Source organism: Eriocheir sinensis, unplaced genomic scaffold (genome assembly GCF_024679095.1).
Source record: "Eriocheir sinensis breed Jianghai 21 unplaced genomic scaffold, ASM2467909v1 Scaffold356, whole genome shotgun sequence".
NCBI classification, from domain to species: Eukaryota; Metazoa; Arthropoda; class Malacostraca; order Decapoda; family Varunidae; genus Eriocheir; species Eriocheir sinensis.
Genome location: NW_026111672.1, coordinates 68495 through 92908, shown reverse-complemented (window position 1 = coordinate 92908; position 24414 = coordinate 68495). Strand labels below are relative to the sequence as shown.

Genomic DNA, 24414 nt, shown 5'->3' with positions numbered 1-24414 from the left:
TTGTCGCCAGGTTTATGCATCAAAGCCACCTGCCTGATAATTTGCAGACTAGCGACTTTTTCTTTCATTTCTCTTCTTTTTTGGTTGGTGTGGAGAAATCCTGGCTTTATCCATTTGTTTTCTTGTTATTGTCGCCTCAGGAGTCAAAGGGAAGCCTGTATAGGCAATGTATCTATTTGCCTCATATCCCAAGTTGTGCTCAAGTATTATGAGCCGAGACATAAATCTTACCCTTTTTAGGCCAGCAAACTTTGCTTTATTTTGATGTAGCCACAGCTTTCCGCTTCCCCATAGTGTCTGAAAATCCACTGGAAGACGGTATAAGCAGGCCAAGGCGAAATGCACGTGTGAGGGCGGAGCGTGTGTACCCTCCCGCGCCACAAAATCAATACTCTGCCTCCCCGCTACTCACTCACTCTTCTCGCGTGGAGATGTGGAGAGACTATCATACAGTACCATAATTACATATAATCACGAAAAAAATCGGAAAAAGAGGATGCAAATTGAAGATACACAAAGAGAAGTGACAGTATATGTTTAAATCCCCCGTGCGTAGGGTAGTAGGTATTTAATTAAAGGCCACCATGACGCTCTAACGCTTGGCAGTGCCGCGCAGTACCTCCGCACTAACCGCGCAAGTTCATATGGAAATGTTCAAAAAAATGATTTTTTCAACCGTAAAAATGACTTTCCACCTTAAGTCTATCCTCATCTAGCAAGTTTCTCACCCCGTGGATATTTTTTTTTTGTGCCTCCATGGTCTAGTGGTGCGTGCCTAACAATGACTCCGCGGCCCTGGGTTCGAATCCCAACCTGGGCAGTCAGCGTGGAGCTCACCCAGCTGGTCATCTTCCATTTTGGGCTGGTGGATAAATGGGAACCTGGGGAAGCCCGGGGAAGGTACACTGTGGTAACGCGGATGTCACGCTGACCCTGTCCCGGGGTGATGGGCTCTTCCCAGAAATGGCTCAAGGGCCAATGTTACGGAGATGAGCACTGCGGCCATGCTCAGCTACAGCATATGCCCTCATCTTTACTCTTTTGGATGGTTCCAGCCAATTGGTGGCGCAGGCAACTGTTTTATATTGCCGCCATCTTGCTTGACTAATCCCCCCCTCCCGAACTTCACTTGATCCTCTTTAGAGAGTTTCGTTGGAGTCTGGGTTGATGGGCAATCATGAGGGCAGCATGTGGGTAGTCTTGGGCCCCTCCAAACACTCAAATGAACTAAAGAAAACCTATTAAAAGGGACAAAAATCACCAACTATAGGAAGTGACAGTCAAGGAAATATTTGAAACATATGCCCGTTTTTCAAAGAATCACTTCACATACATACATGGATCATCCACAGCCTTTTCTGATACTTTCATTTGAAGCTACTGTCATGTTTCTTTGTGCAACATCCGTGATGACATGTCCAAAACATGACATGATCTGGTTAGACTGTTAAGAGAGTAGACAGAGTTGTGCTGGCCAGTGGCTGGCTGGCTGCGGCTGGTCAGTCTCAGGATCGGCTCAAACAGCCAGCCGGGTTACTCATAAAGATGGAATATAATACAAGAATACTCCAACAAGTGTTGCAAACTAATGTAGAGAATATTGAGGTCTACATTCATTTAATTATTTTCATTTATAAAAAATTAAAAAAATCGATTTAAATAAAAAATCTGATTTAAATAAAAAAATCCGTTTTTTATTTAAAAAGATATTTAAAAAATCAACAACCCTGGAGAAGAGGGAGGGTGAGGGAAAGGGGAAGAGAGTGAATACATGAGTGAATAAGTTTGGATAATATCGTTTCGAATAGTTTAATTATCATGTAATAGTTTATGATATAGTTCATAATTCTCTCTCTCTCTCTCTCTCTCTCTCTCTCTCTCTCTCTCTCTCTCTCTCTCTCTCTCTCTCTCTCTCTCTCTCTCTCTCTCTCTCTCTCTCTCTCTCTCTCTCTCTGCGCTTATGTTTGTATGTTACTTAACCCATTAACTGCCAAGGTTCCCATATGGGAACACACATTAATGTGATGAATAATGAAACGTGCTTGTTGGGGGATAGCATTCCTTCTCATGTTTGAACAGGTTCACTTTGCACCAGTCATCACGCATCAACCTGTCAGGCTGTGTGTGCTCAGTGGGAAACTGAACTTCATTGATTTCACACCTACCTCGGAGCTCTGTAACAAAAGCGCCAGCTTTTGACGGTGAGGACGCCAAATAACATAACACCGGTTCAGGTGTTTCTAGTATTACCGTCCATAGGTACGTGTCAACTTGTGGTTTTCAGGTTTTGTAAGTTTTCTAAAATACAGATAATGAAAATTTGAATTCATCTATGTTTTTTTTATATTTGAAATATCAATATAGTATCGTTTTCGCCTTTTTTTTTTTTTTTTTTTACGTCGCGGCCTATTACACCCGGTGGGGCCTGATGGTCGGCCCAAGGCTTCTTCCCGGTGGGGCCTGATGGTCGTCCCAGCCCGTTCTGGCGCAGGCGAGTGTTTATAGTGGCGCCATCTTGCATTGGCTCATGCTGCCCCCCCGGAACTCGTTCTTGATTCGCTTGGACGGCTTCCTCTAGAGACCGGGTTGATGGGTGGTCTTCAGGACAGCATGTGGGTAGTTTTGAGCCACTCGGCGGTGACTGAAAAATCCGAGGTGGTAGCGTGGGGATTCGAACCCGCGTCGTCCATCACGCGGTGTATGTGAACCCAGCACGCTACCAGCTCAGCCACCGCCTGTCGGACTTATCGCTAGCTATTATCGGAATTGTGGATTTATATCGGTATCGGTTATCGCCTATATTTGTGTCTCCAGTTAACGAGTATCGGTTATCACCGATAAGGTTTTCCATTATCAGTTATCGGTTATCGGGAATATGGTTTTCTGTTATCGTGCCCAGCTATCCTCCTCCCTTCTCCTTTGTTGTTTACTTGCAACAATAAACTATCAATCAATCTCTTTATTACTCTCCTCGATCCCCTCTCCCCTTCCTCTTTCTCCTATCCTCATCACGTACCACATAACACCCTCCTTTACCTCCTATTTGATATGCTCTCTAATGTCTTACTTATTCTCGTTCTTTATCCCCCTTTTTTACTCTCTCTCTCTCTCTCTCTCTCTCTCTCTCTCTCTCTCTCGACAAGTACCGTAGGCTCATCCAGCAGTATAAGTCTAAATCCCCTAATATTTTGATTTCAGGAATTCTACCACGGACATGGGATGAGGGCGACTTCTACAGTGAGGCCTTCAGCCTCAACAACCGCCTGCAGACTCTCTGCGGAGAGCTTGACGTCGAGTTCTTTAACGCCTGGAACGATTTCTACGGCCAGAGTAAACTTTTCCAAAGGGACGGCATACACCTGTCCCCCATCGGGGCAGCCAGATTCGGAAGGCTCCTCAACATCGCCGTACGTAACGACCGAACAACAAAAAACGACTCTCAGCCACGTCCTTCCATCCCGCCCGTGTAAATAGACACCATACACCGCAACAGACTCGTAACATTAAACCCTCCAGTACCACCACCTCTATTACCAAGCTTCAAGATAACCTAAGAGTCCTTAGTTTCAATGCGCGTAGCCTAAGAAACAAGTTTGATGAACTGCGATGTCTTGCTCTGACAGAAAACTTTGACGTAATTGCTATAACCGAAACATTTATCGACACCACTAATATTGATTTAAGTTCCGAATACAACATAGATGGCTACAGATTCTTCAACAATGATCGTGTAAACCGTAGAGGGGGTGGTGTCGCCCTTTTTGTCCAAAGCTACTTGCAACCCACTGACAGAACACCAAGAAACAGTAACGTTGAACATTTGTGCGTGCGAGTAAACACTGCAAAAGTCAATTTAAATATATCTGTCACTTACAGGCCTCTGAGGCAATCACTCGATGCCGATCTTGAAATGTACAGCGTCTTAAGGCAGTCACTTAATAACAGCGACTCACTGATACTAGGAGACTTTAACCTCCCCCATATCGACTGGGCGACACTGTCGGGTACAGAAGGTGAGTCCCATAGAATGATCGAATTTCTAGAGGAAAATTATCTAAGCCAAATGGTTTCTGAACCAACTCGACAAAATAACATACTTGACCTTGTCATAGCGACCCAAGATAACCTAGTCAGTAATGTCACGGTAGGAGAACACCTCGGTTCCTGCGATCATAAACTAGTGCGCGTTGACATTAGAGCTCAAACATCGGTGACTGAAAATAAAGTAAAGGTGCCCAATTTCAAAAGAGCCAACTTCGTGGAAATCCGACGAAAACTAATAGATATGCAACTATCAGATGACGGCAATGTAGAGGACGCCTGGCTAAGCTTTAAAAATCACTTACTCACTCAGCAGGACACATTTTTCCCCTTGTGCGAGAAGCGAATTAACACTAATAAAAGTCCACCTTGGTTTAATAGCGAAATTAAACACTCAGTCAAGGAGAGAAAATTGTCTTACAGGTTAAAGAAAGAACAAAGCACGCCCGAAAACATTAGACTTTACAATGATGCCAGGCGACGAATAAACAGGTTAGTGCGTCAAGCAAAGCGTAGATATGAAGAAAATATTGCAGCCAACTGTAAAAATAATCCGAAATCCTTCTTCAGTTACATAAACAACAGAAAGGCGATCAGAAGTGGAATTGGACCTTTAACAAACAGCGACGGTGCACTAGTGACTGATAGCCAACACGTTGCAAACCTATTAAATAATTACTTTTCCTCGGTGTTTAATAATAACAGTCCTCCCGCCACCACCACCAACACCAGTACTAATGTAAATCCCGAGCATGCATTGTCTAGCTTTGAAATAAAACCCGATGAAGTCCTTAAAGCCCTCAAATCACTCAAAACAAATAAAAGTCCTGGACCTGACAAAGTATATCCAGCTCTGCTGAAAGAAACAAAGAGCGAAATACTCTCCTCCCTCACAACCGTATTCAATATGTCCTTGCGACAAGGCATCGTCTCTTCAGATTGGAAAAAGGCTAACGTGACACCGATTTTTAAGAAAGGAGACAAAAAAGTACCAGGTAATTACAGGCCCATTAGTCTAACTTCGGTTGTAGGTAAGCTACTTGAGGGCATAATTAGAGACAAAATTGTGAGTTACCTTGAAAGCCACTCATTGATTGGGGACTCACAACATGGCCTCCGAAACAAAAGATCCTGCCTATCAAACCTATTAACCTTTTATAACGACCTCTTCACTGTTTATGACGTAACCAAATCACTGGACGTAGTCTATCTTGATTTCCAGAAAGCGTTTGATAAAGTCCCGCATCATAAATTACTTTACAAATTAAAGCAAATAGGTATTGACGGTCAAGTAAACCAATGGATCGCGAATTGGTTGAGCAACAGACAACAAAGAGTAGTGATTGACGGATTTAACTCAGAGTGGGCGCCGGTCACTAGTGGCGTCCCTCAGGGCTCGGTTCTTGGCCCAGTGCTCTTCATTATTTACATCAACGACGTGGATGTTGGACTCAATAACCGCATTAGTAAATTTGCAGACGACACAAAGATTGGTAACTCGGTTCTGACTGACGAAGACAGGCAAAGCCTCCAAGAGGATTTGCACAAAATTTCAGCTTGGTCGGATAGATGGAGATGCCCTTTAACGTAGACAAGTGCTAGGTCCTTCAAGTTGGAACGAGTAATAAGAAGTTCGAATACGAAATGCGCGGCGGTACACTCAATAGCGTCCAATGCGTCAAGGACTTGGGGTCAAAATCGCGTCAAACCTCAAATTCTCACAGCAATGCATCGATGCAGCAAATAAAGCGAACAGAATGTTGGGCTTCATTAAAAGAAACTTTGTATTCAAGAATAAAGATGTAATACTCCCGCTCTACAACAGTCTAGTCAGACCCCACTTGGAATATGCGGTACAGTTTTGGTCTCCCCACCATGCAAAAGATATTGCTAAATTAGAAGGTGTTCAGCGTCGGGCAACGAAAATGATCCCTTCCTTGCGCAACAAATCCTACGAAGAAAGGCTTTCTACCCTTAACATGTTCTCTCTTGAGAAACGTCGCCTCCGAGGAAAACTGATCGAATGTTTTAAAATACTTAATGGTTTCACGAATGTAGACAGATCAACATTGTTTATGATCGATGACACATTGCGCACGAGGAACAATGGCGTAAAACTCAGATGTAGACAAGTAAATTCAGACTGCACCAAATTTTTCTTCACCAACGTTGTAGTGCGAGAATGGAATAAGCTTCCACCATCAGTGGTCCAGTGTAACACGATTGACTCCTTCAATAATAAGCTCGACCGTCACTTCCTTCAACTTAATATCAACTAGAGTAGAAATGCAACGTTTTGGAGTCTTCTGATTAATGTAAAATCACTTAGGTTTAAGGACAGACCACCAAGTCTGGACCATAGGGTCTGTGTGGTATGATTTTCTATGTAAATCTATGTAAATATTCTAAACATCGTTCGGGAGGCGCCGCTGCAAAGACAAAGGCAGGAACAACATCATCATCACCATCAGGACTATGCCGCCCTACATGTAAACAAACAGAGTGGTGTGTGGCTGGCCGCGTGGTCTGTCTGTGACACCCTCAGTCCCACCCTGGCCAGGCGCGGCGCCCCACACAGCAGAACACTTCCTGCCACGACTCCACTCAGGGCCCCACACCAGCCCCAGCCAGGCTCCACACCCTCAGCCCCACCCTGGCCAGGGCGCGGCGCCCCACACAGCAGAACACTTCCGGCCACGACTCCACTCAGGGCCCCACACCAGCCCCAGCCAGGCTCCACACCCTCAGGTCAGCCTGTGACACCCTCAGCCACACTCTGCCTGCCAGGCCCTCAAGTGTACACAGACCTTCATGGAGAAGGAGAGAGAGAGAGAGAGAGAGAGAGAGAGAGAGAGAGAGAGAGAGAGAGAGAGAGAGAGAGAGAGAGAGAGAGAGAGAGAGAGAGAGAGAGAGAGAGAGAGAGAGAGGGGGTGGGTGCACTTCTAGAGTTTTACCTGTAGATGGAATGGAGGAGCGGGAAAGAGAGAGTGTGGAGTGCACTTCGAGAGTTTTCCTTTTAGATGGAATGGAGTAAAGGGAGAGAACAAGGTCATGTATAAGGTGACATGTCTCAAGAGAGTGCAGGGAGATCTGATAAAAGTATTCAAATAGGTCAAGGGTTACAACAAAGGCGATATAAGTAAAGTACTGAGAATTAGCCAGCAGGATAGAACATGCAGTAATGGATTTAAATAAGTAAAGTATAGATTTAGGAGGGAAATAGGCAAGCATTGGTTTAGTAATAGAGTGGTGGGGGAGTGGAATAGACTCAGCAATCACATAGTGAGTGCAGGGAAGATAGCCTGTTTTAAGAGTAGACTGGATAGCTACATGGATGAGGACGACAGGTGGTAGTGTAGTGCGGCGACTAAGCCGGTCGAATGAGAGTCAAAGCAAAATTCAAAAAGGCTATCAAAGGATTCGTTGGAGAAGACGACTGATGAGAGAGATGTGGGTACAGTAAGGTAGCAGTGTACACCCGTACCAAAGGTAAACAAGGATCAAGCCTCTATGACACAGTGTTGATTTCAGTAAATTGGAAGCCACACCACCCACTTTGGAAGCCACGGAACGAATATGGTCATGAAATTTCAGTTTAGCATCAAACATTACCCCTAAATCTCTGCTCAGAGTGGTAAATGGGATAGGAATATCACTAATGAAGTACTGGTCGAAAAGGCCGGCAGGAGGGAGATCTCTGCCAAATCTCAAAGCCACACATTTGTCTGGGTGGAGGTTAAGACCCCATGATTTTGCCATTCCATTCAGTACATCAATATCTTGCTGGAAAGTAGCTATACAGTTGATTGTGGAGGAAATATTATTACTCTGAACCTTCATATAAATTTTCAAGTCATCAGCAAAGATCTTATATTGGCAGCTAAGTGATGACGTCAGGTGGTTAATGTAAATAAGAAAAAGAACGAGACCCAGGACTGAACCTTGCAGAACACCACTTAACACACTTTTGCAGGTACTAACCGTCAACAACAACTGACATTTTCCTGCCGGTAAGAAAGTTATGAATCCAAGACTATGTTACTAGAAATACCCAAGTGATGTAGCTTTGTGATCAAAATGGAATGGCAAACTGTGTCGAAAGCTTTTGAGAAATCAAGTAAGATTAGGTCAACTGTACCTCCTGCATCAACACTTTTGACTAATTTCATCATAAGTCAAGAGTAACTGATCCTTGACACTCCTTCCTGCTCTGAAGCCAAACTGGGCATCAGACAAAATTAAATTATTATCCAAGTAAAGATTAAGTTGTTCCACAATAATTCTTTCAAGCATCTTGCACCATATAGATGTTAGACTCACAGGACGGTAATTCAAAGGGTCCGAGTGCAAACCTTTCCTAAATATAGGGACTATGTTAGAACTTTTCCATGCTGAGGGCACTTGTCCAGTATTTAATAATTTTGTAAAAATAAGGTGTAAAGGTAAGCCAGATGATATTGACAAGATTTCAGAACCAGAGGATGAATGCCATCAGGACCCATACTAGTGTTATTATCCAAATTGTCAATAGCCAACTTAACTCTTTCCAGAGATGGCAGAATAAAAGAAAACTGAGTATTAGACATCTGGTGAGCTGCAGGAAGGGTTGGGGGCGAGGCTGTGTTATATGGCTAAAAGTGTTTGCAAGACACTCCGCCATGCCACTGGGATCACTAACTGTTGACCCGGTACGTATATGTCATTTCAGAGGTAAAAAAGAAATTGAGTTCTTGGTATTAATTCGGCCTCATCAGCACCACTATCTTAGCTCGCAATCTCCTACTCATGTTTTTACTCCCATTTTCTGTTGCCAAGTCAGGTCATCATATCCTTTCAGAGCCAAAGAAGAGGTATGGTGTTGGTTATATCTCTGCACCCCGGCATCACTACCCAGACTATTGTTACTTACTATGGGTAATCCTAGACTATTGTTACTTACTATGGGTAATCCTAGACTATTGTTACTTACTATGGGTAATCCTAGACTATTGTTACTTACTATGGGTAATCCTAGACTATTGTTACTTACTATGGGTAATCCTAGACTATTGTTGCCACATTTGCCACAAAACTCCTCTCTGGGGGTTCTGGTAAACCTGCCTCTTACAACAATGGGTAATCTGTGGTTATTAGTTCTAAATTTACAAAGACTTATTCTGTACAGATTTGGTAACCTTATTAAGTAGCTTTGAAAAGAGAAACTGTCCTTATAAGTCACATAAGTACTGCATGATGATTTACTGTTGAATGCCACTCCGAGATCCAGTGATCCTTAACATTCCTCTGGAAAGCAAGTTTCAAGCAGTGTGTTGTGAACCTCTTGTTCCAGACACATCCCCGACATACTCTGCGGAGTTGTTCAACACTGATTTTATACTTCATCCTTGGTGATTTGTAACTATTTTCATTATGCATTTTAAAAAGACTGATACATTACATAACAGTATCTCTTGTTTACTGGAAATTATCCTTGAGTCTACCAAAGCTGTGTCAAACTATCTCTTTGCTCTTAAAACTGCCCATGGAAATACTACTAACACAACCTCTACCAAAGCCTTGTCAAACTATCACTTTGCTCTTCAAACTGCCCATGGAAATACTACTAACACAACCTCTACCAAAGCCTTGTCAAACTATCACTTTGCTCTTCAAACTGCCCATGGAAATACTACTAACACAACCTCTACCAAAGCCTTGTCAAACTATCACTTTGCTCTTCAAACTGCCCATGGAAATACTACTAACACAACCACTACCAAAGCCTTGTCAAACTATCACTTTGCTCTTCAAACTGCCCATGGAAATACTACTAACACAACCTCTACCAAAGCCTTGTCAAACTATCACTTTGCTCTTCAAACTGCCCATGGAAATACTGCTAACAAAACCTCTACCAAAGCCGTGTCAAACTATCACTTTGCTCTTCAAACTGCCCATGGAAATACTACTAACACAACCACTACCAAAGCCGTGTCAAACTATCACTTTGCTCTTCAAACTGCCCATGGAAATACTGCTAACAAAACCTCTACCAAAGCCGTGTCATGCTATCACTTGGCTCATAACACTGCCCATGGAAATACTACTAACACAACCTCTACCAAAGCCTTGTCATGCTATCACTTGGCTCATAACACTGCCCATGGAAATATTACTACTAATACAACCTCTACCAAAGCCCTGTCAAATTATAATTAGCCTCGTACCACTACCCATGGAAGTACCCAGAGAGTCTTATCCATTGTTGGTGTGTGAGGCCTGAACTCTCTGAGGATATTGACCCAGGCCTTGAGATCAGTCCCAGCAATGTCAGTCAGCCAGGCACTGTTCCCTACACGCTTCCCATGAACCTCTGCTGTGGGTCAGTGGCCACACCCAACACACTCATTATCCCTGTCAGTAATAGCAAACAGACCCCAAAAAGTGATGGAAATGAACTCTATGGAATGTAAGGGAGGCAGAAAACAGTTTAAAAGCTGACATTGTTTATTGAGCTGGTAATAGCTGGCATTTCTTCGTGAGGGAGAGCTGGCAATACTGTTTTCATGCCCAAGGAAAGGCTTAGGTAGTCTTACGCTTGACAAATTAAACGGATCAATGAACACTTACTCTGACCTCTGCCGTGTGCATAACTAAACTCAATCCTCCCTGTCATCCCTGCCCTGTTGTGCCGTGTCCTCTGCTGCCCCGCGTCGCCCCGCCAGTGCCCCATCAGGACGTCATTGTCTCCAGTCGTGTGGTCCAGTGAGTCACCGCTCTACCGCACGACAGTGACCCCAAGGAAGTCCCGGTTAGTCAGTCCGTCTGTCAGTGAGGGACATAACCCCTGCCTGAGCTAACCCATCGCTGAGTCAGGCATTCATTATTTGTGTTATTTCAAGCCATAAGAGTAGCCTAGCATATGATGAGGAGGAGGCATCCATCAGTCTACTCATGCATTTGAGATATAACGTAACACAAGATAATAAGGAGTCTGCAAGAGGCTGATAGGCCAATACAAGGCAGCTCCTCACTATCCATGAACTCATCTAACCTCTTCTTGAATGTATCTTGTGTTGGCACCCACCACATGACTGCCAGGTGTGTTCCACTCATCCACCACTCTGTCAGTAAATCATTTCTTTCCTGTGTCCTGAATTTATCTTACTTGAACCCATTGCTACGTGTCCTACCCGGCCCTCACACCACCAAAGTCTTATTAACACCCCTTATTAATTAAAGCCCTTCATACATTTGTAAACCTCCGTCAAGTCTCCTCACACCCTTCGCTTTTCTAGAGAATGCAGGTTTAAATGTTTAGGTCTGTCCTCATATGGCAAGTTTCTCACCCCTAAAGATGTATTGTAGAGGATTGTAACCCTTTCCCATATACAAACACAGGTAAACATACACACATTAACCCTTCCTGACCTGTCGTAACCCTCCACAAGTCCACAGCAGGGATGTGGCCACCCCTGGCCACAGCCCCAAGTGTTCCCTGGTGGGCCATACTCACTGAGCTCCTCCTTATCCTCCTCCTCCTCACCCTGCTGCCGTGGAAGGTGAGGGAGAGAGAGAGGGACTTTGATCACTGTCTTCAACACCAATAATCATAATCTATTTACCAGTGAGCTACATGAAATAAACCAGGAGGAACTACTAAATCTAGAAAATTCAAATGATAATTTTAATCTTTTCTATGAAAGAGTTTATGAATGTTACAATAAAAGTTTCCCCATTAAAACAAAATATGTAACTACAAAAAGACTTCATAATGCTTGGCTTACAGGCAGAATACTTAAATCTATCAAACATAAATGTAACTTGTTTAAAATGTATAAACTTGGAACAGTTTCTTATGAGACCTTTAAACAATATAGAAATTACCTTACTCAGAATATTAGGGTTGCCAAAATGAACTATTATTTCCAAATATTTACAAATTTTTGCAGAAATACCAAAAAGATTTGTCAAACAGTCAATGAATTAAAAGGTAATACATACAAAGCAAACAATATCAAGTCATTGCAGTATAATAATTCAGTATTAAGTGATCCGTCAGATATATCGGAAGCCTTCAATAGATACTCGAAAGACTATCTTAAAGGTAACTTTCCAAATTCTATGATGTGCCCTATTGTTACCACCTTTGATTTGGCTACAGTAATTAAGTCATTAAACAATAAAAAATCAGGCATTAATGATATATCACCCTCTTATATTAAAAGAAACTCATTTCATTTCAATCCCTTTGGCTATACTTTTTAATCAATCTGTTACAACTGGAACTTTTCCATCTCTGTTGAAGACTGCAAAAATTACACCTATCCACAAGTCTGGTCCCGATGATGACCCTAAAAATTATAGACCAATATCTCAACTTACAATTTTCTCTAAAATATTTGAAACTTTAATGAAGGTTTATTTACTTGACTATCTTGAAACTAAGAGTATATTAAACCCTTCTCAGTATGGTTTTAGGTGGAACTGCAGCACTTTTACAGCCTTAAATGTATTTTCTAATGATGTACTTTCTGCAATTGACAAAAAACTCCATGTCTTATCCATATTTATAGATTTTGCTAAAGCCTTTGATACAGTACACCATAACATTCTTATTAACAAAATGTACCACTATGGGATCAGAGGCCCAATACTCTCTTGGTTCAAGGATTACCTAACAGATAGACATCAATGTACTGTATTTAGCGGCGAAAAATCATCTACTACCACTGTAAAACTTGGTGTACCTCAAGGAAGCGTTCTAGGCCCAATTTTGTTTCTAATATACATCAATGATATATCAAATCTTTTCTTTAAAGCTAAAAGTATATTGTTTGCCGATGACTCGACACTCTACTTAACAGGTCCGAACCAAGATCAACTTGTACTAAATGCAAATCATGAACTCGAAAAACTATACCAATGGTGTCTATGTAACAGACTTACAATTAATACAAAGAAAACTTGCTTTATGCTATTCACTACTAAAAAAGTGTCTAACTTGATTAATTTAAAAATCAATAATGAAATAATTTCTAAAATGGATAGAGTGAGATTTCTTGGTGTAGATTATGATGATTCATTATCATTTAAATATCACATACATAACCTTACACTGAAAATATCACGACACATTGCTTTACTTTATCAAGTAAAGGATCTCATGCCTCAAAATGTATTAAAGTCAATATACTGTGCACACATTTATTCACTAATTACCTACTGCAACCCCATTTGGTGTACAACATACACCACCTATTTAACCCCCCTAAGATTGCAGCTCCAAAAAATTGTAAGAATTATTACTAACAGCAACTATTAAGCACACACTAGTCCACTCTTCAAGGAAACCAAAATTTTAAAACTGGATGATATAACTAAACTGGAAATAGCTACACTCATGTACAAAAATAAGAATGAAATGCGTGACCTCCTCCCATCTCATGATTAAGTATCCGTCACCGCTACAATCTGATCTTTCCTATTCATCGTCTTTCAAAACTCCAACATTCAACTACTTATTTGGGTCCTGTAATTTGGAATTCTATCCCCACACAAATTCAAGAAGCTCCTTCCCTCAACACATTCAAAAGCCGATCAAAAACTAATATTATAATGACCTATTAACTAATTCACTTTTTCCTTATAAATGTGCATATGTGTATGTACTTTAAAATATTATGTTAATGAATTAATGCAACATATGTGCAATTTACTTATGTATATGAATGGGTGTATGCGTGTGTGTGTGTGTGCGCATATGTATATGTGTAAGCTTGTGTGTATGCATGTGTGTGTGTGTGTATGATTATAAATAGGTCTGTGTGTGTGTGCATGTATGTATGTATGCGTTTATTCTATTGTGTTATCTCGCATGCTCAATATATGATTCTATTACTTTAACATTATGTAAAGTTATCATAATCATTTCATCTTAAGTACAATTATTATTAATGTTGTCACAGCCACTAATTTTCAAATAAATTATATATGTCTTGCCTAAAAAGCTATGCTTTAGACAGGCTAGCTTTAGTTGTACAGCTTAAAGCTCTGTCCATATATATATGCATATAACATATATAATTTTGTATAACTAATAGCTATAAATAAATGTTTCAAATGTTTCTCTCTCTCTCTCTCTCTCTCTCTCTCTCTCTCTCTCTCTCTCTCTCTCTCTCTCTCTCTCTCCACTCACTCACTCACTCACTCATGTACTTACTCCACTCACGCACTCACTCTGAGGACATGAATGAACCCACAAACCTCTGGTCCAGGAGTCACCACAGCTGTCAGCAGAACAACTTGGAGCGTCCGCCCTTCCTGCCGCCAGTGGTCGGAGACTCTCTCTTCACCACACGGTCTGCATGTCAGCAAGGCACTACATCGGGCTCCACTACAACCTCTACAACCTCTACGGACTGTCAGAGACGAGTGCCACCAATGCATAAGTCTATGATGCTCAGAGTTTTAGGTGCAGGGAGGGATATGCTGACAGTAAGTTTGTGGTATGCATTCAATATGGGCACAGTACATTAGTGATGTGCTTGCAGTAAGTTTGTGGTATGCATTCAATATGGGCACAGTACATTAGTGATGTGCTTGCAGTAAGTTTGTGGTATGCATTCAATATGGGCACAGTACATTAGTGATGTGCTTGCAGTAAGTTTGTGGTATGCATTCAATATGGGCACAGTACATTAGTGATGTGCTTGCAGTAAGTTTGTGGTGTGCATTTAGTATCGTTACAATGTATTAATAATATACCCAAGTCATTGGCAAGAGGAAATACAGATGAAGGAAGGCTGTTTTTCTTTCAGAGTTTACCAGCCAAAGGGATGAAAGAATGAAGATGCTGGCTGGCTGACTCCTGCATAAGGGATTAGGGCAGCATAGGGATGAGCCAGTGTTTAAAATGATGGATGGTAGGGGTTGAGGCATGCAGCTACCAAGTTCAGGAGTGCCCGCCAGTCCTCTTTCTTATAACATACCAATACTTTCATTTAGTATCTATCAATATGGCCATTACTTGTTGCCAGACCCCTGCAGGGTGTGGGAGCCAGGCGGCCATTCATCACTTCCCGCTCGTCCTTCCCCGGCCAGGGCCACTACGGGGGCCACTGGACGGGCCACGTGTGCTCCCACTACTTCAACATGTGGCACTCCACCGCAGGTCAGTGCTGCTGGAATTTATTTATTAATTTATCAATTAATCTATTTATTTTGTTTTATTATTATTATTATTATTATTATTATTATTATTATTATTTTTTATTTATTTTTTTTTTTTTTTTACATCCTGGCCTACAGTTGGTAGGCCTTCTTTAGGGGCCTGGTGGTCGGCCCGAGCCCGTCATGGCGCAGGGCAGGTGAGTATTTACAGTGATGCCATCTGTTCTGAGCGGGCAATGGGCCACGTTATTTAGAGATTCCAGCGCCCAAACACACACGTGACGTGACTTTTGTAGGAGTTGTGGGCCTTTCCGTGGGTAGTTTTGTGACCCTGGTGGCAGTTTGACAAGGCTTCTGTGCCATGAACTCTAATAACCACTCCTGAGAATGCATTTTACCTCTCTCTTTGCCTTAAGAAATAGCTGGTGTGTGAGGGTCAGTAGTGTGTAAGAATCCCAGGCAAAGCATTCCCCTATCAAGTTTATTCTTTGGTGACATGCAGCTGTGCCCTCTCCTCTACAGCAAACACCCTTGCTCTGTCCTTATCTCAAGTTCTTACCTGAAAACTTCTCATCCCATCTCTCAAAAACTTAATGTCTTCTTCTGGCACCTTGGCCCAGCCTGCCACACGACTATTGTCCACTCAGGAAGGGACGGTCCACCACACAGCCTGATATCATGAGGACACTGTGAAGAGAACACTTAATATAACATGAGTGCACTGATGTATGGCAGAATTGTTACAATTTTTAAAGGCTGAATTTAGATTAACTTTTACATGGATGATATATTTTTGGAGTTCATATTATCAATTTTTCACCTTCTCTTCCTCCTCCTCTTCTTCCTCCATGTGCATACTGTTTTTCACTCCAGTGTAATTGTGTGTTTGTGTGTGAGTGTGTGTGTGTGTGTATGTGTGTGTGTGTGTGTGTGTGTGAGAGAGAGAGAAAGAAAGAGAGAGAGAGATTCTATGTCATCAACACCCAAAATGAGGCGCTGTAAGTCAGCCTATGGTCCTAAGCATATCAGGCTCCCACTGTTACTATTCCCCAAGGCCACAGAGAAGGCTAACCGTGTTTTCCTGGGTGGTGTTTTCCCGTTCAGGGTGCAGCAGCCGTGTGAAACTATCGGCAACACCACCCTGCATCTCTGTTTGTCTGTACCTTTGTGTTCCTGTCTTCCTAAATGTATCAGGCTCCCACTGCACCTATTTCCCAAGCCCACAGGGAAGAGTAACTGGGTTGTCTTGGGTGTTTTCTCCTTCAAGGCACAGAAACCATGCAAAACTACCGCCAGGCTCAGGAAACCGCCCATGGAGACCCCGACAACCTCTGCGAGAGCCTTTTGAAATAGATGGAGCAAGCCTGTGAGGAGTTTGACAATATGGACCTTAACTTCATCGTCTGCCAACTTGACGCAGCTTTTCACGCAACTTTTCCCTATCCTTTACAATACTCAGCTGTTGCACTCTTCCACATGAAGCATTTACAATCTGTCCTAAATCATCTTCCTAAGTCCCTGTCACCACACTCAAATTCTTCCCTTCCTGTGCTGTCTTCTGTGCCTTCATTTCATCGTCACTGCTGTTCAGAACTTGCTAACAGCTGCTTCCTTCCAGCCTTCTGCAGTGCCCGAGGCTTTCTGCTCAAGCTCATTCCTCTGCTATTTAACTTCCTAATGCCTGAGTTAACCAAAATCATCACTTTTTTTCCATCCCTTTCCCTGGTAAACTCTGAAATACTTGTCCTTCCTTATTTCTGCATTTTGTCCTGACTGCCATTTGCTTCACTCAGTCCTCTCTAAGTCACTGCCATCACACTCATTCTTCTTTAATTCCTATCTTCTATGCCTTAATTTCATAGTCACTGCTGTTCTGAACTTGCTAATAGCTGCCTCCCTCCAGCCACACACACACACACACACACACACACCACTTTCTTCCTCCTCCCTACCAATTTAACAGAGGCAGGAAGTAACATAGAAGCTGCCAATGATTTTTTTTTGTTATTATTAATCAACATCTTCTAGTAAGGAAGAGCTTCACTTTCTCCAGTGCTCCTGTCACCTTTTTCCTCCCCTCAGAACACTTCAGAAATATGTCAGGGGCAAGAAATAGTTAGGAACCTGCCAGCATCAGAAATATGTCAGGGGCAAGAAATAGTTAGGAACCTGCCAGCATCAGAAATATGTCAGGGGCAAGAAATAGTAGGAACCTGCCAGCATCAGAAATATGTCAGGGGCAAGAAATAGTAGGAACCTGCCAGCATCAGAAATATGTCAGGGGCAAGAAATAGTAGGAACCTGCCAGCATCAGAAATATGTCAGGGGCAAGAAATAGTTAGGAACCTGCCAGCATTTTTTAGTTGGTATAAATGACATCTATTGGTGAGGAAGAGCTGTGATTTTGCCACTCCTTCCCTTCTTTCCTCCTTCTCTCCTGTTCCTTCTTTCCTCCTTTCCCTCTGCCCCTTCTCCCCTCCCTCCTCCCAGACCCTCCAGGAATTATTCAACAAAGGCCAGAAATAGTTAGGAAGCTGGCCGCAGTGTTTTTAGTTGCTGTAAATGACATCTTATGGTGAGGCAGAGCTGTGCCTTTGCTGTTACTCATACTCCTTTTTCCTCCTCTCAGACCCTCCAGGAATTTAATGAAGGCAAAAAATAGCAAAGAGGCTGCCAGTATTTAGTTCATATTAAGTGACATCTTTAGTGAGGAAGAACTTTGATTTTTTTTTTTCCTCCTTCCTCCCTCCAGTAGCAAAAAGAAGAAAAGAGAGCCTGCCCCCCTGGAGAGGGGAGCAGGCGGGCGCAGGAAGCCCTGCGGCTCTTGAGACGTGTTGCGCCACAACCAACAACTCCGCGTGCAGGGCGGGCTTAGAGAAAGGCTTTACACAGACCCTGGATAATGCTCCTGGTCTTGTTCCTCTTCTTGTTCTTGTTCCTCTTCCTCTTCACCTTAGTCATGCTGCGTTATGAATCATGTTAATTAATATATCCTCTTCCTCTTTACCTTAGTCATGCTGCGTTTTTTTTTTTTTTTTTTTTTTTTTTTACGTTGTTGCCTATTGCGCTGGTAGGCATCTTCCCGGTGGGGCCTGATGGTCGCCCCAAGGCTTCTTCCAGGTGGGGCCTGATGGTCGGCCCAGCCCGTTCTGGCGCAGGCGAGTGTTTATAGTGGCGCCATCTTGCATTGGCTCATGCTGCCCCCCGGAACTCGTTCTTGATTCGCTGGGACGGCTTCCTCTAGAGTCCGGGTTGATGGGTGGTCTTCAGGACAGCATGTGGGTAGTTTTAAGCCACTCGGCGGTGACTGAAAAATCCGAGTGGTAGCGTGGGGATTCGAACCCGCGTCGTCCATCACGCGGCGAATGTGGGTCCAGTACGCTATCACTTCGGCCACCGCCTACCCTAAATCATGTTATGAATCATGTTAATTAATATATCTTCTTCTTCTTTACCTTAGTCATGCTGCGTTATGAATCATGTTAATTAATATATCCTCTTCTTCTTTACCTTAGTCATGCTGCGTTATGAATCATGTTAATTAATATATCCTCTTCTTCTTTACCTTAGTCATGCTGTGTTATGAATCATGTTAATTAATATATCCTCTTCTTCTTTACCTTAGTCATGCTGCGTTATGAATCATGTTAATTAATATATCCTCTTCTTCTTTACCTTAGTCATGCTGCGTTATGAATCATGTTAATTAATATATCCTCTTCTTCTTTACCTTAGTCATGCTGTGTTATGAATCATGTTAATTAATATATCTTCTTCTTCTTTACCTTAGTCATGCTGTGTTATGAATCATGTTAATTAATATATCCTCTTCTTCTTTACCTTAGTCATGCTGCGTTATGAATCATGTTAATTAATATATCTTCTTCTTCTTTACCTTAGTCATGCTGTGTTATGAATCATGTTAATATCAGACATGGGGTAATCGTAATCTGTAATCGTAATTAATTACAATCGATTACAGCTTTTCAAGTAATCGTAATTGATTACCCTCTTATTTTTTAAAGTAATCGTAATCATAATTGAATACATTATAAAAGTGCAACTGTAATCGTGATTACTTTTGTGATTACATTATCAAAGTTTAGTTAATAGTTTCTCGTACAGCAAGTGTGTACTCTAAATATCTATAGTAATTCAACCAATTAAATATTCAGCATGGTACATGTGGGAAATTTGCAAGTTCACCTTTCAGTCCTTCCTGTGATCATGATTGTAATCACGATTAATACATCATGTAATCGTAATAGTAATTGATTACACCTAATTTTATTGTAATTGTAATCGTAATCGTGAAAATATGAAGTAATCATAATCGTAATCAATTACATAAGTAATTGCTCCATGTCTGGTTAATATACAGTAAAATCTTGCTAACTTCTCTTCTCTCCTCCTTACCCTCCTCCCTTCCCCTCCCCTCCCTCCCCCAACACATTCCCTACACATTTCTCCTCCTCCCCAGCCTGAGCACCTCACCACAGAGCTGTCCAAGATGCCTCACGTCCAAGAAGTCCCAGGCTTACAAGTGGAAGGGCCTGCTCAAGGAACTCCGCTGCTCTCTCCTGGACGGAAGGAACCAGGAGATGGAGAGGAGGTGATGGAATAATGTAGGCTCCGGTATTTTAGTTTTTCAGCTTATTCAGAGTTGGCAGTTTTGAGGTTTTGTGGTGTCAGGCATGCCTTCCCTTATCACTAATTCCTCCTCCTCCTGGCCCTTGTCACTTGCCTGTTACAGTGTGGAGAGGGAGGGAATACATGAGGGAGGTATTGAAAGGGAGAATTAAGATGTGAGGAGGGAATGCCGTCAATTCCATTCTTTTCTTCATAATTGTAATTGCTTTCAGTGTTGTTTTAATGCATATGTAGTGCAGCGACTAGGCCTGACGGGCAAGCCTCCCATAACCCACTCAGCCAGCTGGGTACCTCTTTGGCCGACTGGTAAGGTAGTGGCTCTCCCGTCACGCTGGTCACGGGTTCAATCCCGGGCAGCCAACAAAACCCTCTCCTTGTCTTGATTAATGTTTCGTGTGTTTCAATACACGCTGAGGACGTGTGGGACCGGGTGTAGTAGAAAAGAGAGAAAAATCTCAGCCTTAAACATATAACAGGGAGGCTGGACGAGGCGGCAGAACTATAGTGCTAGAAGGCAGGGAACGTATCAGGGAGGCAGGGACACACAGTTTTCTTATTTTTAGTATACGAATACTAATTCAACTTAACTTCTTCCATGGAATGAGATGAACTAGAAGAAGAAGAGGAAGAAGAGGAAGAAGACTTGGGAACAAAGGTAAAAAATAGTACATAATTTCTTTTTTATTCATTTTTTCTCCACTTATTCTCTTTCTTTTCTTCCATCTTTTCATCATCATTTCTTCCTTCTCCTCTTTCAAGTTTTCTTTCTCTGCTCCCTTCCTTCCCTCCTCTCTCCTCCTCCTGTCCACTCTACAGGTTCTTGGTGACTCATTGTTGTCAAAATACGTGTTAGTGTTATTAAAACCCATCCCTGGGCTGGGGCTAGAGTCTGTTGAGCTGCCCTGGCCTCTACAGGAAGGTCTGGGCACACTAGAGGGCTTGGAAGGGGCTGTTTTGGGGCTGAAAACATGTCACATTGGCCCTGTAAATGTGGGGTCTGTTTAGGGGATTATGTGTGTGTGTGTGTGTGTGTGTGTGTGTTAAGGCCTCAGGGGCGGCTGGGGAAGTGATTTGGCCAGTGTCCTTTTCTTTATTTCCTTTTCTTAATATTCTTGTTTTATTTCAGTTTTTCTTAACTTTTTTATTTGTTACTTTCCTTGTTTTCTTTCCCTAACCTGTTATTTTCCTCTTTACTTTTGTTTTTCTCTTTCCTTAATATTTCTTATCATTATTTTGTGTCTTCTTGCTGCTGGTCTTCCCCTTTCTCCTCCACTTCTCCATTTTATCTCCTCCTCTCCAGTTCTTCTCCTCCCTTTCACCTCCCTCCTAAGGTCGGAAGCATTTGCCCCGCACATCAGCTGTTCCCAAAGGCCAAAAAGGAGGGCAGGGAGGGTCATAAGAAGTGTTCTTTTAGGTTCACGGTGCAGAGGAAGATAGATTATGACCTCCTCCTCCTCCTCCATCTCTCCTCCTTTCTCATATCTTCTTCCCTTCCTTCATTCTTCTTCTCTTCCTTCATTCTTCTTCTCTTCCTTCCTCACCTTCCTTCCCTTCTTCTCTTCTCCCCCTCCCTCCTCCTCTTCCTTCCTTTCCCTTATCTCTATCCCTCTTCCTCCTTCTTGGGTCTAATGATAATAACAATGGTAATAATAATAGTAATATATATTTGTAATTTATTTTTATTGAGCATTCCTACATTATTTTATTATTACAGGAGGTACACACACACACACACACACACACACACACACACACACACACACACACACACACACACACCAGGATAAATGGGAGAGAAATAGGGGAGAAAAGTGACAACTGTAACAAGAAATGGAGTGCTAGTGAGAGGGAATGAGGAGATAAATAAACTGTAATGAATGGGAACGTGGGAGGGAGAGCAGAAGTGAATAGTGCAGGAATATAGATGAGTTTAGACGGCCAGATCCACAGGGAGGTGAGGTCAGGAAGAGAGCAGCGAAGGGCAGAGTTATGAAGGGAAGAAGTGTGAGCATGGAGGCCAAGAGGGGATCAAGAAACAGCTTTAGCCAAGTACTGTACATGACACGCAGCAGAGCAAGGGGGAATACGTGCAGTGGAAAGGTGTTATACAAGAGGTGTGTGTGGTGTGTCAGGACGAGGCAGAATGAAGCGTGTATGAGCGGTTTGGTGTGGGTGTGGCAGCGAAAGGAGTGGAGTGTGCTGCGCCCAGAAGGTTTGGACACGTGATGAGAATGGGTTTGTGAAGAGAGTGTATGAGGGAGGGGCCGTCAGGGAAAGTGAGAAGAGGAGGAGGAGGAGAAGACAGCATGGGTATATAAGTGAAGATTTAAGGAGATAGAAGAAGAGGAATTGAAGAGTGAGAGTGCCAGAGCAGGGACAGATGGAGGCACTTCTGAGATTGACACACACACACACACAGTGACTGACTAACTACTGAGGAAATGTAGTAGTAGTAGTAGAAAGAGAGAAAGAATAAGGAGAAGGAAGAGAAAGAGACAGAAGGCTGTGCTCTCTCTCTCTCTCTCTCTCTCTCTCTCTCTCTCTCTCTCTCTCTCTCTCTCTCTCTCTCTCTCTCTCTCTCTCTCTCTCTCTCTCTCTCTCTCTCTCTCTCTCTCTCTCTCTCTCTCAGGATCCACAGGATGACCCCCACAGACACATATATGGGTCCCCCCCCTCTTTCTCTCTCTATAGAGCTAATTCTTTCTCATTATTTTTATTATTTCTCTTCCTATCAGAACCCCGACAAAAGATGAAGAAGAAGAAGATGAAAGAGAAGAAGAAGAAGATGAAAGAGAAGAAGAAGGAGGAGGAAGTGAAGAAGAAAAGTTTGTCTTTCAATAATAATAATAAAATATATGTTGAAAGAAATCAGTTTAAATTTTGTCCATATAACACACACACACACATATACCCTCTCCTTCTCTTCCTTCTCTTCTTTTCTTCTTCTTCTTTCTGCAATACATTAAAACATATTACTATCCAAATCTAGAAGAGGAGGAGGAAGGAGAGGGAGGCATGGAGGGAAGGAGAGAGAGAGAACAGAGTGGACCAAGGGAGACAGAGTGAGGGAGGAGAGAGAAGTAAAGAGTGGTGGAGAGAAAGAGAAGGGAAAAGGTGGATAAAGAAGGGAATGGAAGAGAGAGTGGGAGGGAGAGGGAGAAGGAGGAGGAGGAGGGAGGGAAGGAAAGAGAAGGGAAAAGGTGGATAAAGAAGGGAATGGAAGAGAGAGGAGGGAGGGAAGAAAAGAGAAGGGAAAAGGTGGATAAAGAAGGGAATGGAAGAGAGAGTGGGAGGGAGAGGGAGAAGGAGGAGAGGAGGGAGGGAAGGAAAGAGAAGGGAAAAGGTGGATAAAGAAGGGAATGGAAGAGAGAGTGGGAGGGAGAGGGAGAAGGAGAGGAGGGAGGGAAGGAAAGAGAAGGGAAAAGGTGGATAAAGAAGGGAATGGAAGAGAGAGTGGGAGGGAGAGGGAGAAGGAGGAGAGGAGGGAGGGAAGGAAAGAGAAGCGATTCTAACATAAGGAGAGATTTGGAGGAGGAGGTATAAATCCTGGAGGGGAGAGGAGAGGAGGAGGAGGAATGGGTGAAGAATGTAATGAAGGAAGAGAGAGAGGAGAGGGAAAGGGAGGAAGAAAGGAAGAGAGAGGGAGGAAGAAAGGAAGAGAGAGGGAGAGAGGAGGAGGAGAATGAAGAAGAGATATGAAAAAAAACTAATATAAATCAAAATAAACCTTCTATTCCTTCTCTTATCTCCTTCTACTAATCACCAAGGCTATTATACTGATGGTAGATGTAGACAACCTCTCCCTGACTCTGCTCCAGGGAGGCAAGGAGCAGTGTGAGGACAGTAAAGAAAGTAACCTTGCCCAGGGTCAGGCACCACAAGGACTCAAACTACAAGAAAAGACTGCAAAACATAGAGAGGATAATGTGTTTTGCTTCTTACTGTTTGACAACAACAATATCTATAGCCACTGAGAACTGAAGAAATGTTTTGAGAGATCTAACTAATACATGTCCAATATATAGTTCTGGAAATGAGGCAGCTTTCTATATTATGTACTGACAACACTACCAGGCACAGAACACACCAGCAGGACATGAGGGATAACTTTCACCAGTCCTGCCCCTTAACCCCTTGACTGTGGATTTCTTACAAGAAGACCTCACCAAGCTACAGCAATGGAACAAAAAATGTCTGCTACAATTCACTGAAGAAAAATGTAAAGTCCTGCACCTTGGGAGGGGATATCCAGCACACCAATACCACATGGGAAACACTCCACTATCACCACAGAGGCAGAGAAAGACCTGGGACTGTATGTTACCGGGCTACCAGTGAAGGCCAAATCCGTGCCAATTGCAGTGGTCGGATTAAAGACCCCCACACTCACCTTGAAGCAGAGCGCCGGCCAGTAGCGGCTGTGGGTACGGATGACGTCACTGATGGTCTGCACGGCACTCTTGTTGGGCACCAGCTGGGGCTCAAACACAAAGAACACAAAGGAAGAACAAACAACAGCAGACCTGCTGGTCCTTACGAGGTTGTTTGTGACAAGCTACACTAACTATCTAA

The 24414-nt window shown here is 42.8% G+C and overlaps 1 long non-coding RNA gene across 1 annotated transcript; it reads left to right on the top strand.

The window, feature by feature from the left end:
* The first annotated feature begins 6541 nt into the window (after positions 1-6541).
* Positions 6542-11661, top strand: LOC126991880 (uncharacterized). Its single transcript, XR_007745902.1, has 3 exons — positions 6542-6789; positions 8592-8729; positions 10746-11661. It is a non-coding gene; the product is annotated as an uncharacterized LOC126991880 (long non-coding RNA).
* Positions 11662-24414: the final 12753 nt, after the last annotated feature.